We start from the raw sequence: 17,116 nt of genomic DNA on the forward strand, positions 1-17,116 counted from the left end.
TTGATTGTTCCTGTAGTGCTTTCCTGACTTCTTCCTTATTTTTCTCACCTCCATGGTATAGTATTTTGATACATTTTATAATAATTTTTCTGAATTCCTTCTTAGACATTTCCAAAGCCTTATTTTTCTCAACTCCATGGTATAGTATTTTGATACATTTTATAATCATTTTTCTGAATTCCTTCTCATACATTTCCAAAGCCTACCCATCTTCCAATATGGAGTGTAGGTCTACTTCTAGCTCATTTGCCTCAGTAACTTTATCTTGTTTCTGGACATATGCGGATATGGCCATCTGCTTCTGTTTGGGGGGCATATTCAGGAATTATCTGTGGCCTTAATACTTATATGGGTGTGGATTTTGGTATTTTTTATGTAATCAGGAAATGGGCTTCCCTTTTCACTCTTCTTCCTGAGAAATTTCAATATACCACTGTTTGTCATTTTGATGAAACTTTAGATTTAATTTTCACCCTATTTCCTTTTTAGTCTGCCTGTCCCACTCCACAATCCCTGTTCAGGCTTTTTTTTCTAGTTATAAACAGTTCAGAGCCAGCTGTGGCCGTTTGGTTTTAAGTGGAAACTGTATCTTTAAATTTCCAAGAGATCTGTACACATACATAGTAGAACACTCTGAGGGTGGGGCTGGGGTGTCTGCTCTCTCAGACACCCTATAGTCACCAGAATGGAGGTGCACAGATAGCAAGGGACCAATGAACAGATACCCCCAAAAAAAGAATTTTCACACCTTTCTCTCCGCGGTTCTGTCAGGCATCGGTGGCTTCTCTGATCCTTCCCCACTTGGTCTCTCCCAAGTTGGCGGCTCCGGGAACAGTTGAGCATCTTTAATTAGAAAGCAATGGATTTCTTGCTTCTGCTACAAATTCCCCTAACTATAAGCCTTCCAACCTTGTAAATATTCCTTCATATATGGTTCAGAGTTCTGGCACCATCTCCTGAGCCTGCTTGGTCTGGTATTCTGTGTTGTTGCCGGCAGAGATCCTCACTGCACTTCTACCCAAGCCACCATCTTGTTTGTTCTCCCTGCACCCCATACTCTTATTGCCTTTGAAATCAGGGTTGTGGTGTTTCCTCCTGGTTCCAATGCTGATCCCTTTGTTGCTCAAACCGAGGTAAAGATAACATTGAAATTCGATGCTTATCATGCCATAAGTTACTCCTTGGGCCTTACATGTCACTCGCTAACCTTGGAAAGAAGCTTTGTTATTGTTGTTAGGTGCCATTGAGTCAGTACCGACTCATAGCAACCTTATGTATAGTAGAACAAAACACTGCCCAATCCTGGGCCAACCTCACTACTTGAGTCCATCAATGCTGCCACTTGGTCAACCCATCTCATTGGGGGTCTTCCTCTTTTTATCTGACCCTCCACCCTACCAATAATAATATCCTTCTCCAGAGACTGGTCCCTCCTGACAATATGTCGGTAGTATGAGAGATGAAGTTTGGCCATCCTGGCCCCAAGGAGCACTCTGGCTGCACTTTTTTCTTCATGGATCTGTTTGTTGTGTTGGCAGCCCATGGCACTTTCAGTATTCTCCTCCAACACCATAACTCAAATGCATCAATTCTTCTATGGTCTTCCTTACTCACTGTCCAGTTTTTGTATGCATATGAGGTTTTTGAAAATACCATGGCTTGGGTCAGGCACACATTAGTCCTCAAGCTGACATCTTTGCTCTTCAACACTTGAAAAAGATCTTGTGCAGTAGATTTGCCTAATGCAGCATGGTGGAAAATAAGTACCTTTGTGGAATAAGCCCAACCTGTTTGTTTCATGTGCCTTATGGAGACACCTGGAAAAAACCAACAAATGACACCCTTAAGGTGCTCCTTAAAGGAATAATCATGTCTATGTGCCAAACCTATCAGTGTAACCCCTTAGAACTGACCATCATTCAGCCCCAAAACCCGCAGTGGCAAAAATGAGTGCGAGTGTTTCTAGGGATTGATGGGCAGGGACTGAATCCTGGTGTTGTCATTTTCTTTAAGGGGCATGTCCAGAGTCATCTGGAGAAAGTTTTCCAGGTATTTCATTCATTCTACAAAGAAATCACCCACCCCCTTCCTGAAGATCTACGGTCAGTCAAAAACCTCTTTCCAGGGCTGGCAGAGAACATTGACAAAACCCTAAATGTAACATCAAGCTTTGTGTATGGAGGTACATTAACAGGGAATCAGTGACCCTGGGTAACCCAAGAAAAAGACCCAGGTGTTTGGGGAAAATAAATGAATGCCCCAACTCCCGAGACTCTTCCTGCTCAAACTTTTTCACTGAATTGGCCCTTTAGATACTGCGAACTAGTATCCTAGGCCGGCACTGCGTGGCATGAAAGGGAGCTAACTTTATCATTCCAATGGGTCAGTCTACCTGTTTAGGAAAAAAAGGTCTAAAATGAAACTTCAAAAGCCATATCGCTTGCTTTATTTCTTTCTGTGTTACTTCACATTTCTCGGGATAGTGCCTATCACATAGATAAGACTACTTGAAAATCCTGTATTGTACATCTCACAATATTGCCATTAAAGATCTTATGTGAAAATCTAATGTAGGCCTCTTTTGGGGACAGATTATCTATCTACCCATGTGTTAATAAAATGGTACCAGAGGGCAGTAGAGTATAAAAGAAGGTGCTTCATTTATTTCTATTGGTATCTTCATGCAATTCACTCAAGTCAACTAAAATCCTTTCTGTTCCTCAAACATACAAGGGAAGCCACTATATTTGCCTATAAACTCTTTCCTCCACCATCCTCCACCACTACCTTCAAGTGCTCAACTGTCTCAATGAAGTCCTCTTTATAATATTACAGCAAATAATCCACTGCAGTTACCATTGTCATCAAGTCAATTTGACTCATGGAGACCCTGTGTATTACAAATTAGGATGCTCTTGACTGGTCTTTTCAGAAACAGATTACCACCTTTCTTCCCAGGCACTCCTTAATGAATTCAAACCATCAAACTTCAGTTTTGAAGTTGAGCACAAGCAATTATTGCTACCCAGAGAAATTCCTGGAATATCTTATTCCTTGATATTGCTTCTTGTTGTTGTTAAGTGCCGTTGAGTCAGTTCCTACCCATAGCGACCCTATATAGGGTTTCTGAGAAGCAGCTGGTGAGCTTGAACTACTGACCTTGAAGTTCAAATGGCTTTATAGTCTGGCACAATAACCCACAGCGCCACTTCATATTGCTAAGTGATTGTGAAAAACCCATTTTCCAACAATGAATCATTCCTCAGGAGGCTTTTTATTTTTGTTGTAAGAAATACACTATTTAATTGGATATTTTGCTACTAAATCCGCATTTAATTCTATATTTTGTAATATCTAAATTCTAATGGAGTTTTCAAGGAGGTTTGGTGGAGCATTAGTTAAGCACTTGTAGCTAACATAAAGGTTGGCAGTTCAAATCTAACTAGTGACTCCACAGGAGAAAGACTTGCTTCTGTAAAGATTACAGCCAACAGAACCTCTGGGGTAGTTCTACTCTGTCACCTGGAGTTTCTATAAGTCAGGAATAATGTAACTGTGATAAAACACCACCGCCACAGCAAGGTTTTTCCTGATTGTAGCTACTCATCTCCCCATTTTCTTGAGAATCTGTTACCTCCACCCTACTCCCTCTTACCAGTATATGTATATATCAGTTTTCCTGATTTATAAAACAGAGAATGGTGTTGGTATTAAGTGCCATCAAGTTGGTTCTGAATCATGGTGACCCTGCATAGGGCTTCCAATGAGCAGTTGGTGGATCACTGACTTGCAGTTAGCAGTCCAGTGCTTATCCTATAGCACCACACCAGCACTCTCAAAAGAGAGAATTACAACAGGTAAATATTGCAGAAATGAAATGTATGTAAGAATATTGAGTGTCTCATAGAAACTATGGGAAAATCGAGGGTCGGGGAGCAGGTGAGAATCAATGAACACCACCATAAAGGCGAGAAGAAGAGTCATAGCATAAGAACAGATTGGGAAGAAGGCACCTGGTAGGAGGTCAAATGTGTTAGCAACAGCATTGCTAAATTTTTCATATTGTCACTATAGGTAGACTCTTAATACCATGTTTGTGAATGATTTCTCAATTCTTCCTGTGTTGCTTCTCTGTGTAGCAACAATGTTTGATCTTTAATATTTGTAATACTTTGGTACATTTAATTTTGATATTCAACATTAGTTAAACTATATTATAATTTAGTGGAATTTATGTTACCTATTTATCACTCTATTTTTTATTAAACATTAGAAGTACACCTATAATTTTATAAATGACTTTATTCATTTTAGATTTAAATAGTTCCCTATGAAATCTCTGATCTCCACACTCATATTACAAAGAAAGAAAGTCACTAAATATATTGCTATTATTTTCCTTGTATTGGACTATCAAATTTCTCTTGGTCTTGAGAGATTCATTAGCTTCCCAAAGTCTATACTGTTATGTTTTCCACTGAGGACTTTCAGATTATAGTAATCAGAGCGCATTGCCAAACTTTTTCTGATAACTTCCTGAAAAATATTCAAAAACCCATTAGCATGCAGTTCATTGAAGTGCTTCAGGGTTTGCAACTGTATTGGAGAAACAGAGAACAACTTATACAATTCCTTTGGGGTATGTATAAATCTATTCAACTCCTAATATGTATGCTGTGTTAATAAACAAAACCATGCAGGATGAAGAAATTGTTTATGGAAGAGAATAATAAGCCTTTTATTTTATAAACATTTCTCCCCTCACCAGTTTTCAAGTCTCCATTTTACATTAAATAGATAACCTTTTTGCTAGATCCTTCACACATTTAACTGTATTTCCTTTTTCATAAAACTCTATCATCTGAATTATTTAACATTCTTCAATATTTGACCATGCCCTCTTTTTTTTACAGGAAGTTGTCAATACAAATAATTTCCAATATTTATTGTGTGTTTTCTTTGTACAAGATATCAGGAGTCAAGAGTGCTTATGTCTTCAGAAGCTTCAGGACAATGGGCAGAGTGCCATGAGCCTGACCAGGGCATTTCTTGCATCCTGTACTAGGTTGCTTCTCTTTTGTTCCAGTCCTTGACTCTACAACAGTGACTTTTAGTGCCTCTCCTGCTTAATGACCAGGTTAAATATTTCTTCCCAATTCACAGGTACAGGAGTTAGGTCATTGTTGTTTGATAACACAAGGTTTTCTATTAAGTACAGAGTTTTAGACTCTATTCCCAGGTATAACTATGCAACCATTTTACTCTTAAAGTTTTAAAACTACTGCTATCCTAAACGATTGTTCCATTTATTCTCCCTAAATAGGATGCATGATACATAATTCTCTCACTCAAAAGCAAAACTTACTATTATAGAGCAGCCATAATAAACTACTACAAAATGGGAGGAACATAGTGAATAGAAATTTATTGTCTTGCAGTCCTGGTGGTTATAAATCAAAATCAAGATGCAAGCCACATTGATTCTTTCTAAGGGCATTGAAAGAGGAACTGAACCATGTCTCTTTCCTAACTTCTGTTGGTCCTGGTAATGCTGAACATTCCTTGATTAGTAGCTCCATCTGTATCTGTGGCCACAGGGCCATTATTTTCTGACTCTGTCTTTGTATGTCTTCCTTTTGAAGGATAGTAGTAATGTAGTTTTGGGATCTACCCTACTTTTGTATAGCCTCATGCTAACTTATCTGATAGCAAAATAAAAAATACCATATTTCCAAACAAAGTTACGTTCACAGATATAGGAATTAGGACTTTAATAAAACATTTTGGGACACAATTCAGTTGGTGAAAGTATGTCTTCTTCCCCATCCCCATGTACATGTTTTTCCATGCAAAAAATACATTCCCTCTATTGCAGCATTCCTTACTCTGGCATTAATTCTAGGTTTAACATCTTTAATGTACTTAAAGCAGTACAACCACAGCAATCCTACTGACTCATAAACAACTTGATCATTTAGATGGTACTGAACAGGTTAGAAACAAAGTGTACAGGCCCTAGGTATTTTTCAAGACGTTGAAGAAGACTACTCAGCCTAAACTTCTTAGGTTTTGGTCTTTAAATCTGTCCAATACTACTTCTCAGAATATTCTGTTCTAAAATATTAACCTGTTATGTATCACATAGGATTAAAGTAAGACAAAATAAGACTATAAGTAAAGTAAAACTACAAATATAGTACGACTATATGAATCTGGCCCAATTTACCTAACATTCTTAAAAATATAGTTAGGAAAACATCTTGATCATAACCCAGGGACTTCCTATAACTTATGCAACTTTATGTTCATAGTTAGAATCTTTTTTCTCATGTATGAGTCAGAACTAAACCAATAGTACTTACCAATAATGACAATGGCAACAAAAACAATCTACATTCCTTGTACGCAAGCTTCAGAAAAGAGTTAAATAGAACAAGTACTGAGCTCAAGTGCAGGGCTACCCAGACAAAAACCAGATCTGAAATTATTTTGTAAGGCGTTACCCACACTATACCAAAATAGACATTCTGGAAAAGTTTAGTTCTTCCTACTTATTTCCTATATTAAAAGTATATGCTATATCTGGAGAAATAAATGGATGATGAAACAAAGGAAGGCATTAAGAAAAAAGGAAGAAACCAAAGTAAAACAAGGGATGAAAGGCACAAAATTAAATCAAATAACCAGTATGGGGCAGAATTTATAAATCAATGAGCAGAAGAAAGTTCCCCATAGGTGTTCTGTGCCACAAACACCTTAATAAGATCATAAATTCAATACAGCAAGATGATGAAACAAGAGAATAAGATTACAAGATGGTCACAGAGATAAAGCATATGCAAAAAACCAAAACAACATTATTAGAAAAGTAATAAATGAATTAAAATCAGAAGAATAAATTCAATTAAAATTTAGAAAGAAGGTTTGAGATAGATACAAGGAACATATGTAGATTATTTATGAAGAATGTAGTTGTTGTGTTGTTTCCAACTCATATAGCAACCCTGTATAAGGTTTTAAAGGAGTAAGTGGTGGGTTTGAACCACTGATATTGTGGTTAGCAGTCCAGTATTTGCCCTACAGTACCATACCAGGAATATAACAAATACCTTTAATAGAGGTATTTTAATGTAAGGTTTCTGGTGTTCTTGAGATAGAGAAACACAAACAGAGAAATAAAAATATGTTTAAGATAGAAAGAAAAAAATTTCCTCAAAGTAAAAATAAATTAATATAAAGAATAGAAGAACACACTCTTTCAAGAAAAGCTAGTGCAGAATGACTCACACTTAAATATATCAGAGCTAATTAAGCACTGTGTGTTATCTGGAAGTTCAGTGAGAAGGAATTTTGTTTTAGTCACAATACAAGTGTCAGGAGACAAACTTGTGTTCAGCACAAAATAGAAATTTGGTAAAATGATCTGTGAATAAGACACAGATTTTCAATAGTCTACATTTTTTAGTAATAGGTGGGTTAGAAAAAGAAATACATGTATTATCAAAATCAGATCACAATCAAATTTATTGCCTAGGTTATAAAATTGTTGTTGTTAATTGTTGTCAAGTCAGTTCTGAGGAGCACTTGGTGGGTTTGAACTGCCGACTTGTAGTTTTCAGTCAGTGCTGATCCTGTAGTTTTCAGTCAGCACCATGCCAAGTTATAATATTATTGTTGTTGGTAAGTGTTATCAAATCGTTTCTGATTCATAACGACCCTGTATAGGATTTCCAAGGAGTGACTGGTGAGTTTGAACCACTGACCTTGCAATTCAAGCTGACCTTGCAGTCCAGTGCATTATCCTGTAGTGTCATACCATGACTCAGGTTATAAAACAGTATATATAGGCTATATGACAGCCTGGCGAAAAAAATTCCTCTTGAGTTTGAATGATCCACAAAGTAACCTATATGAATATTTGAGGCCCAAAATACACTATATATGTGACTTGAAAAACTTCAAGCTACAAAATCCATTTAAAATTTCCCTGTGTGGTAGTGACCTAATGTGTGTAATAGAATCAATACATCCTTAGCACAGTTATTAACTAGTTCCCAGAGACTAAATATGAGCTTACAATTAAAAAAAAAAAAAATCTTAAAACAAACAGAAAAAATGTACAATGAGCAATAACCAAAAGAAAAAAAATAAATGAATTTACATATAATTTCATATTGTAATGTGCTATTCCTAAATGAAATCGTTCTGTTTAATATGTAAAAACAATGAAAAAGTATAACCAGAAGTAAATTAAAAAGGCAAATAGAAAAAACAGTCAAATAGAAAAACTAGAAAAAAAAATTTAGTATCTGAAACTTAAAAATTCAGTTGACAAATTTCAATAGGGCATTAGAACAACAAAAGAGATAATTTGTAGACAAAGCTAGAGTTGGTAAATTATATAAACTTTAATATAGAGAGTCTAAAATGAAAAATAAAACAGTTTAACAGACATGGAAGATAGAGTGAGAGGTTTAGAAAAATATAATAATGGCATTTTGGAGGACACAAAATTGCCAAATAATTTCCAAGAATTGACAACACCAGTCGTCAGATTAAAAAAGCAAAAAGTGAAAAAACATTAAATTAATCTGGGCATATAATAAAAAGAAACCCACACAATCACTTATTACTGAAATTACATAACTCAGAAGACATCAGAAAAATCTTGTTCTTGTTATTAAGTGCCATCGAGTTAGTTCCGAATCAAAGCAACCCACATAATATTTCTAAGGAGCAGCTCATTCATAGGTTTGAACTACCAACTTCATGATTAGCATTCCAATGATTATCCTACAGTGCCATACCAGGACTCCAGGAAAATATTAAAGACAGCAAAAGGAAAGATAATCTACCTACACAAAAACAGTAATTAGCTTGAAAACTGACAGAGCAAAGAAGCAAAAGACATTATCTTCAATATGGTGAGACAAAGGCCTTTCATCTTAGAATTTTGAAACCAGTTATAATTTTATTCACAAATGCTGGCATGTTTTATCACATCAACTTTCCCAATAAGAGAAATTATTAAACCTGTATAAAATATGCAAAGCCATTGCCTGTAGGTATTAAATAATGGGCAAAATAACCATGAATTATATTAGCCAATAAATATAAAAATTATATATTCTAGAATTTCCCATTATCATTTCTCAGTATGCACCCTTCAAAAACTGTTGGTCATGTACATCAGAAATGTGGCCAAAGGTGTTCATGATATCTCTATCTGCAATAGAAAAACCCAGAAAAATATTATAAAAAGAGTATTTGGCATTATCATCATGTCTGTAAAGAAAAAATTGAACAAGTAATGTTTCAAGGTCATTGGTAATAATCTTTTTCTTGTGTGATATGGTGAGTACATAGACTACTTTATTTTATAGAGAATAAAATGAACGCAATATGTATGTGTATATATGTGGATGTGTACTACATACATATGTAAAATACAAAACTATTTGAAGATGATTCAATTAAATTTTAAAATGTCATGATATATGGATATTGTACAATTTGAATGCTTATTTCAGAGAGCGCTCATCTGTTATAAAATCATAAATAGTCTTTTTATGTAACACTTGCTTAGGCAAATGCATCTGAATGTTAATGTAAATTATTTGATGATATATTTATCTCACTTCAAGAGATTAAATTGAAAATTTGGCCTAGCTATTGGCAGAAAAACTTGGACTGCAAAAGAAGACTTTAAGTTATAGGCTGCTATAACTTAGATCCATTCCTGTATTTCCCTTTGAGAGTTCAAATTACCAGTGTTTTGTGTGAGTAGCAATGATTCTCATTATTAACTAATTGAGAATTTTTAATTATTTGTTAAATATGGTAACATGGAGTTTACATGCTAAGAGGCAAATGTGAACAATTATGCAGTTCCCATTTGCCCATAATAAAATAATGAGGTAAAAGAACTATACCAAATAAAGAGTTATGTCTTCGCCACCGTATTTTTCAAACCTGGGTTATTAAAGTTGCTGACTCTACCCACTTTTTCTCCAAGAAACTAATCAAGACAGTGAAATCAATGAGACAAAATGTATTTAAATTGCTTGTAAGTATTGCTAAGCAAAACAACAATGAAAATGAGACCAGATGAAGCTCTAGGGAAAGCACAAACAACAGTACAGTAGGAAGATATGAGACACTTTAGACTAGCAGATATAGAATGCAGAAGACATTCCTACCCAGAATGGCAGGTACTTATAAGCAAGAGTAAGATTGAACAGGGAGATCATTGAAGACATAAAGACAAAAGGTAACTTGGAAACTGTCTATGTAGTGCTCACATTTATAAATTATTAAAAAGTATGACTTATGAAAAATGTCAAGACAAAAATAATGGATATTCTGTTCAAATTCTGTCTCCTACTCTCAAAAAATGATAAACAGAAAAACAAAACAAAAAGTGTAAATAACATCTTCAGCAAAAGTAGAAGAAAATGCATCCCCAGGAATCCTAGTGTATGAAGCTATTGAGTCAAATCACCCATAGCAGCAAGAGGCCCCCAGAACAAATAGCAACTGTGTGGAAGCAAACCAGGAAAAGATGGTTTTTAGTTGTTTTAAGAGCTGAGAATACAGCCAAGATGTACCCACCACCCAAAACAAGTTCTCCCCACTGGGAGTGAAGACAATGACTGGGAGACCGGAGAAGTACACTCAAAACTGAATGACAATCCTTAGGCTACAATTTTGATGAGTATGTGGGATCTCAGGGAAGGAGTAAGTATAAGAGGTGGCCTGGAATATTACAGAGTCCAGCACAAAGAACAAATAACGGGATAAAATGAAAGTTGATAGATAATAGAACAAATTTTGGGTAAAAGGAAGAAGAGATACTGACACCAGGGAGTGAGAGAAGGAAAATGACAGAAATGTTGGAGATGTGACTGCAATTCTGGAGATATAGACTAAATTTTATACTTCGTTACAATAACATGACACAGGTAGGTTTTCCTGAATCTGACTCAGAGATGTAGTTTCACAATCTAGAAGGATAATAAGAAATACCTTTGTGTATCAGAATTGGCTTAAAAGAAGGTAAAACTTCATTGCAGATTCAACTACTTTCTAGACTCAATTCTGGAGCAAGAACATCCCTTCAGAGATGTTCCATGTTGGGCTTCATATCCCCATTTAGGTCATTATTGGCTGTAGTCACCCCAGGAATGGGACTGAATTTGAGATGGTTTTCTGAAGCTGATCTAATCCCTGGAGAAGCGAATAACTGAAGGTTTCCTAATGACAGAGGAATCCCTTCAAGTATAAACTGAGAAGCACGTATTCGTATTGTTAGGTGCCACTGAGCCCATACTGACTCAGAGCAACCCTGTGCACAACAGAATGAAACACTGCCTGGTCCTGGGCCAAACTCACAATTGTTGCTATGTTTGAGTCCATTGCTGCTGCCACTGTGCCAATCTATCTCTTTTTTACCCCAACCATACACTTTCCCAAACATGATATCCTTCTCCAGTGACTGGTCCTTCCTGACAGTATGTACAAAGTATGAAAGAGGAAGTCTGACTATCCTGGCTTCCAAGGAGCACTCTGGCTGTACTTCTTCCAACACATACCTGTTTTGACCTTCTGGCAGTGTATGACACTTTCAATATTCACCTCCAACACCATAATTCAAATGCATCAATTCTTCTACTGTCTTTCTTATTCACTATGCAACTTCCACATACGTGTGAGGTTATTTAAAATACCATGTCTTGGATCAAGTGCATCTTAATTTTCAAACTGACATCTTTGCTCTTCAACACTTTTGCAATACACCTTTTAATTTCTTGACTGCTGCTTCCATGAGTGCTAATGATTGATCTGAGCAAACCGGTCTTTGATAAGTTCAAACTTTTCTCCATTGGCATAGTTGCTGTTTATTGGTAAACTGGTAAGAATTTCTGTTACCTTTACACTGAGATGCATCCCATATTAAAGGCTTGGGACTGTGATCTTTATCAATATTTTAAGTTAATTTTGCTTTCAGCAAGCAAGATAGTTAACATAAAGCAAGGTTCCTGAAAGGAGCCAAGCTGTCTCTGTACACTTTGCAAACTTTTGTTTATGAGCAAGATCTCAGGCACCAGGCTTCATTTATCTATATCTAAAATGCTACATTGTTCTTAATTATCACATTCCTATATACTTTCAGGAGAAAGGAGAGCATCTGGGTTAAACTGATTATATTCAGAGGCGGTTTGATGGGGCTGCCACTATTATCCTCTATTCCAACATTCCCAGAATTTACCATTCCACTTTATTTACAAACCTTGGATAGTTTTTCTCTAAACACCTATTCTCATATTCCCAATATACCTGTTCCTGGCCCTTCTGAATTATCTGAGGAAACTTTTACTGCCTCAGCTCTAAAAAGGGGTTTCAAACCCATTATTTTTCATGGATATCAAACATAACTGAATAATCAAATAAGGAGCAGTTCTGACATTCATCCCAGGTGGCTATCGCTTGTTCCTCAGAAAGATTTGTTCCCAGGACTCCATGCACTACCAACACAGTGGAGGCATTAAGAGAGGCATTGTGAAAGAAATCATTTTCTCAGAAGCTACAATTACTAGAGTTAGGAGCATAGAATGAACAATATTAGGACCAAAGAAAATTATACAGAGGTAGCCTACCAGTGAGTTCGCAAAAACCAAAGAACCCGGGACGTCAGGAGGTCACTTCCTTGGCCCTCAGGGTCCATGGCTCGCAGTCCTGAGGACGGCCACGGGGTTGGATTTTCATCCATGTCACAGGGCCACTGATGAACCCAGGGTCTGCGTATGCTGTCCCCAGCACCTCATTCCATGTCCTCTTCTGAATCTGGCTTGAACTTCTAGAAGTTCTCTGTCAATGTATGGTTGCAGCCATTTTTGTATTATATTTGGTAAAAGTTTACTCACATGGCTATCTCTTTGGAATGGGCACAAATACAGATCTCTTCCATCAGCTGGCCACGTAGTTTTCCAAATTTCATGGCATTGATAAGTGAGTGCCTCCAAAGTCACATCAGTTTATTGAAATATTTCAATTTGTATTCCATTTACTCCTGGTGCTTTGTTTTAAGTCAATGCCTTCAGTGCACTTTGGCCTTCTTCTTTCAGGATCACTGGCTTGTGATCTTATGCTACCTCGCTACCTCTTGAAATGGTTGAACATCGACCATTTCTTTTTAGTGCAGTGACTGTGTATTCCTTCCATATTCATTTGATGCTTTATTTGTCATTCAATATTTTGCCCATAGAATCTTTCAATACCACAAGGCTTGAATTTTTTCTTCAGTTCTCTCTACTTAAGAAATGCTGAACATGCTCTTCCCTTTTGGTTTTTTAATTCCAGGTCTTTGCACATTTTGTTATAATATTTGGCTTTGTCTTTTTGAGCTGACCTTTGAAATGTTCTGTTCAGCTCTTGTACTTCCTCACTACTTCTATTTGCTTTAGCATCTCTATGCTGGAAAGCAAGCTTCAGAGTCTCTTCTGACATTCATTTTAGCCTTTTCCTTTATTATCTTCTTAGTGACCTTTTGCTTTCTTCCTGTATGATGTTCTTGATGTCATCCCACAACCTTTCTGGTTTTCAGTTTTTAGTGTCTAATGCATCAAATCTGTACTTGACAATTTCCAATTTTACTAGATTCATAATTCATACATTCCATGTTCCAATTATTAATAGATGTTTCCAGCTGTTTCTCTTTATTTTGAGTTGTACCTCCTTAGCAAATGAAGCCACCCTTTGCACAACTGAATAAAACTCCCACCCAACTCATGGTCACCCTTTGCAAAACAGAACAAAACACTGCCCAATCCTGGGCTAACCTCACAATTGTTGCCACGCTTGAGCCCATTGATGCTGCCACTTTGCCAGTCCATTTCACTGGGGGTCTTCCTCTTTTTTTCTGACCCTCCACCTTACGATATGCCTCTCCAGTGATTGGTCCCTCCTGACAATATGTCTGATGTATGAGAGACGAAGTTTGGCCATCCTGGCCTCCAAGACGCACTTTGACAGTACTTCTTCCAACACAGATCTGTTTGTTCTTTGGCAGCCCATGATACTTTCAATATTCTCCTGCAATACCATAAATCAAATGCATCAATTCTTCTATAATTTTACTTATTCATGGTCCAACTTCCGCATACATATGAGGTTACTGAAAATACCATGGCTTGGTTGGGTCAGGTGCACTCTAATCCTCAAGCTGACATCTTTGCTCTTCAACACTTTAAAAAGGTCTTGTGCAGCAGATTTACTTAATGCAATACATCATTTGATTTCTTGACTGCTGCTTCCATGAATGTTGATGGTTGATCCAACTTCAATCTCTTATCCATTGATAAGAATGTTGATAAACCACTACTCATTTGTCAGTTTGTCATACTGTGGTAACTAGTGAGTTGCTGTGATTCTGGAATGTATGCCACAGGTATTTTAAATCTGGCACTATATCTGACAATATTTTAGTGCTCTTTATCATGTTTCAATATTCAGTATTCTAGTCCTCACAGTGCTCCACTGCTAAACGCAAGTTTTTCAGTGACTAAATATTTAGAAGCAATCCATCTCTTATTCTTCTTAGTCTGTCTTCTTCTGGAAGCTCAATTGAAACCTACACACTATTGATTACCCTGCTGGTAGCTTCCAGAATGACAGCAACATGCAAGCCACCACAGTACGCAAACTGACGGTCTAGTGGTGAGTAGCACCAGACTACTAAAAATGAGGTTAACAGTTCACACGGATCCAGAAGTGCCTCTGAATAATGGACCAGAAATCTGATTCAACTAATTTGGATTCTGGTTTTGTCCTAATGTTGCTTCAGATGCATGTCAGCATCTGAAGCAACAGTCCATTCTTTATTGGGTTATGGGTGGCATATCAAAGGTAAAGGAAGCAGTTCTAGATTTTTAAAATTGGAAACACTTTTCTGGTCCATGATTTTAAAAGTATTTAAAAAAAAAACCAGACATCTCCTTTAGACATAAATAAGAGAAAGGGATTAGAATAAATCCAATACAAATGTACTCTAAGAGTAGAGTAAAATGAGGATAACATACTTGCAGAAAATTTAGATACATCTGAAAAAGTTCCTGCAATGCAAAAGAAAAACAAAATAAAACAAAGCAAAACTCAGCACAGTAGTATTTTAAAAGGTACTAACAGTGGGGTTTGTTTTTGTTTCAGTTTGCTGTGCAAAAAATATTCATGGCTTGTCAACAAAAAGTCAGATATTTTTCCTATTACATTTATACTATTTTTGTTGTTGTTGTTTTGTTGTTGTTGTTCTTGTAACTTATATATTTTATTTTACACCAGCCAGAAGAATCACAGTCTGATTTTTCATTTGCCTGTATTGCTAGACCTGTACATTGGCAAACCAGTCACACAAGTAAAAAATATTATCAGATATTACTAAATGGTGTTTTTCTTCTAATTATTTTAATGACCTTATTAAATTAGCTTTTCTTATCAAATCTAGGAAGTTCAAACCACAATTTGAGTACTCCAGATGAACAGTAAATTGAAGACTGGAAAGTACCAAATAGAACTTTATATTGCATTTCTTTCATAGATTGGTATTCTTCGCTATTACTATCATTTGTATAACTTTTGCATATAATTTTGGAATATAACTAAAACTGAAGAAAGTTGTATGACATTGCAAAACTGCTTAAATGTCCCATTTTGATACTTGTTTTGCAGTTAGTTTGGCATTTTGCAGTTAATGATTCCAAGTTTGAGTCATCTAATTCTTCACTTCCTGCAAACCACTCCATAAACTTGTCTTTCTCCATGAAACTAATTTCCTTTTCTTTGTTTGATTGATGATCATTGGCTACTTAAGGATAGCTATAGCTTGAGAAAGGTCAGCTACTGTTCCCACTGGGAATGAATTGTGTGATTCCTGAGAACATTTTTCCATCACTTCCACTGTCCCACTGGATGACGATGATGATGAAGACAACCCCAGTCTAACATCTTTCTTTTTTACCTCAGCGTGAACAATCTATTAGTATGGTACTAGGTCCCTATGGCAGCTGAACCTCATCTCTCTTGTAGTTTCTCACAGCTCCACTGTGATGCACAGAACACTCTCATTCCATATATAATGGGTTGGAGCAAGTTATAACATTTGTTATATTCGAGCTCATTGTTGCAGCCACTGTGTCAATTCATCTTGTTGGCGGTCCGTGGGGGGTGGGGGGGTCTTCCCTTTTTCTGCCATTACCAAATGCTCTGAATTGGAATCAATTCGATGGCAGTGGGTTGTTATAGCCTAAATAAATTTCACCTCTGAGGAGCTGATATCAAAAAGGAAATTGATTCTCCTCATAGTATCATCTGCTTAAAATCGCCCTATAATCAATTCTATCCCAGAGTTGGTTCCTTAACTTTAATAAATTAGGGAACATTTTTTCTCCAGTTTTTTCCTAAAGCCTGTGGAAAAAATTCTTACTTCGATTTTTCTTCATCTTCTTCAACTATATTAGCCAGATATAAAACAACTAAGAAATTTATCCTGGTGTGCTCATTTATAGTAAATTTAGCCCTCTTGAAATAAACAAAGGTCATAGCCAAAAGACAATTGTCTGCAATTTTACTGCAGCAGTCCATCCACAAGAAATCTTGAATTAAACCATCGTCTGCAAAAACCCAAGGCTGGGTGAACTGAACGACAGCTTCCAGCCTCTCAGACGGTTGCTCGCTGGTTGCATGACCACAACACTCTCTGGCTCAGAGACCTCCTGCCAACTGGGGCAAAAGTAGATATGAGTGAAGAGTTTATAAATAATTTTGTTTTTCCTAAATTCATCTGAGTCTATGTAATCCCAATTTAACTGTTTGAATGTTTAAATGATCGTATGTATATGTAGCAGTGGAAATGGCCAAGATACCCTTGGAAAAGAACAAAATAAAGCTAGGTCTATCAAATAAAAAGGAGCTCAGGTAGCGTAGTGGTTATGAATCAGGCTGCGAACCTTAAGATCAGCGGTTCGAAACTACCACCCACTCCGCGGGAGAAAGATGAGGCTTTCTACTCCCGTAAAGATTTACACCCTCGGAAACCCTGTACAGGGTCGCTATGGGTCGGAAC

At 36.6% G+C, this 17,116-nt stretch overlaps 1 pseudogene; it reads right to left on the reverse strand.

Annotated features, from left to right (window-relative positions):
• Positions 1-9,152: 9,152 nt before the first annotated feature.
• LOC102814608 overlaps positions 9,153-17,116 on the reverse strand; it is a 55,395-nt pseudogene continuing 47,431 nt past the window's right edge.

This window comes from Chrysochloris asiatica, unplaced genomic scaffold, assembly GCF_000296735.1.
Source record: "Chrysochloris asiatica unplaced genomic scaffold, ChrAsi1.0 scaffold00108, whole genome shotgun sequence".
Lineage (NCBI taxonomy): Eukaryota > Metazoa > Chordata > Mammalia > Afrosoricida > Chrysochloridae > Chrysochloris > Chrysochloris asiatica.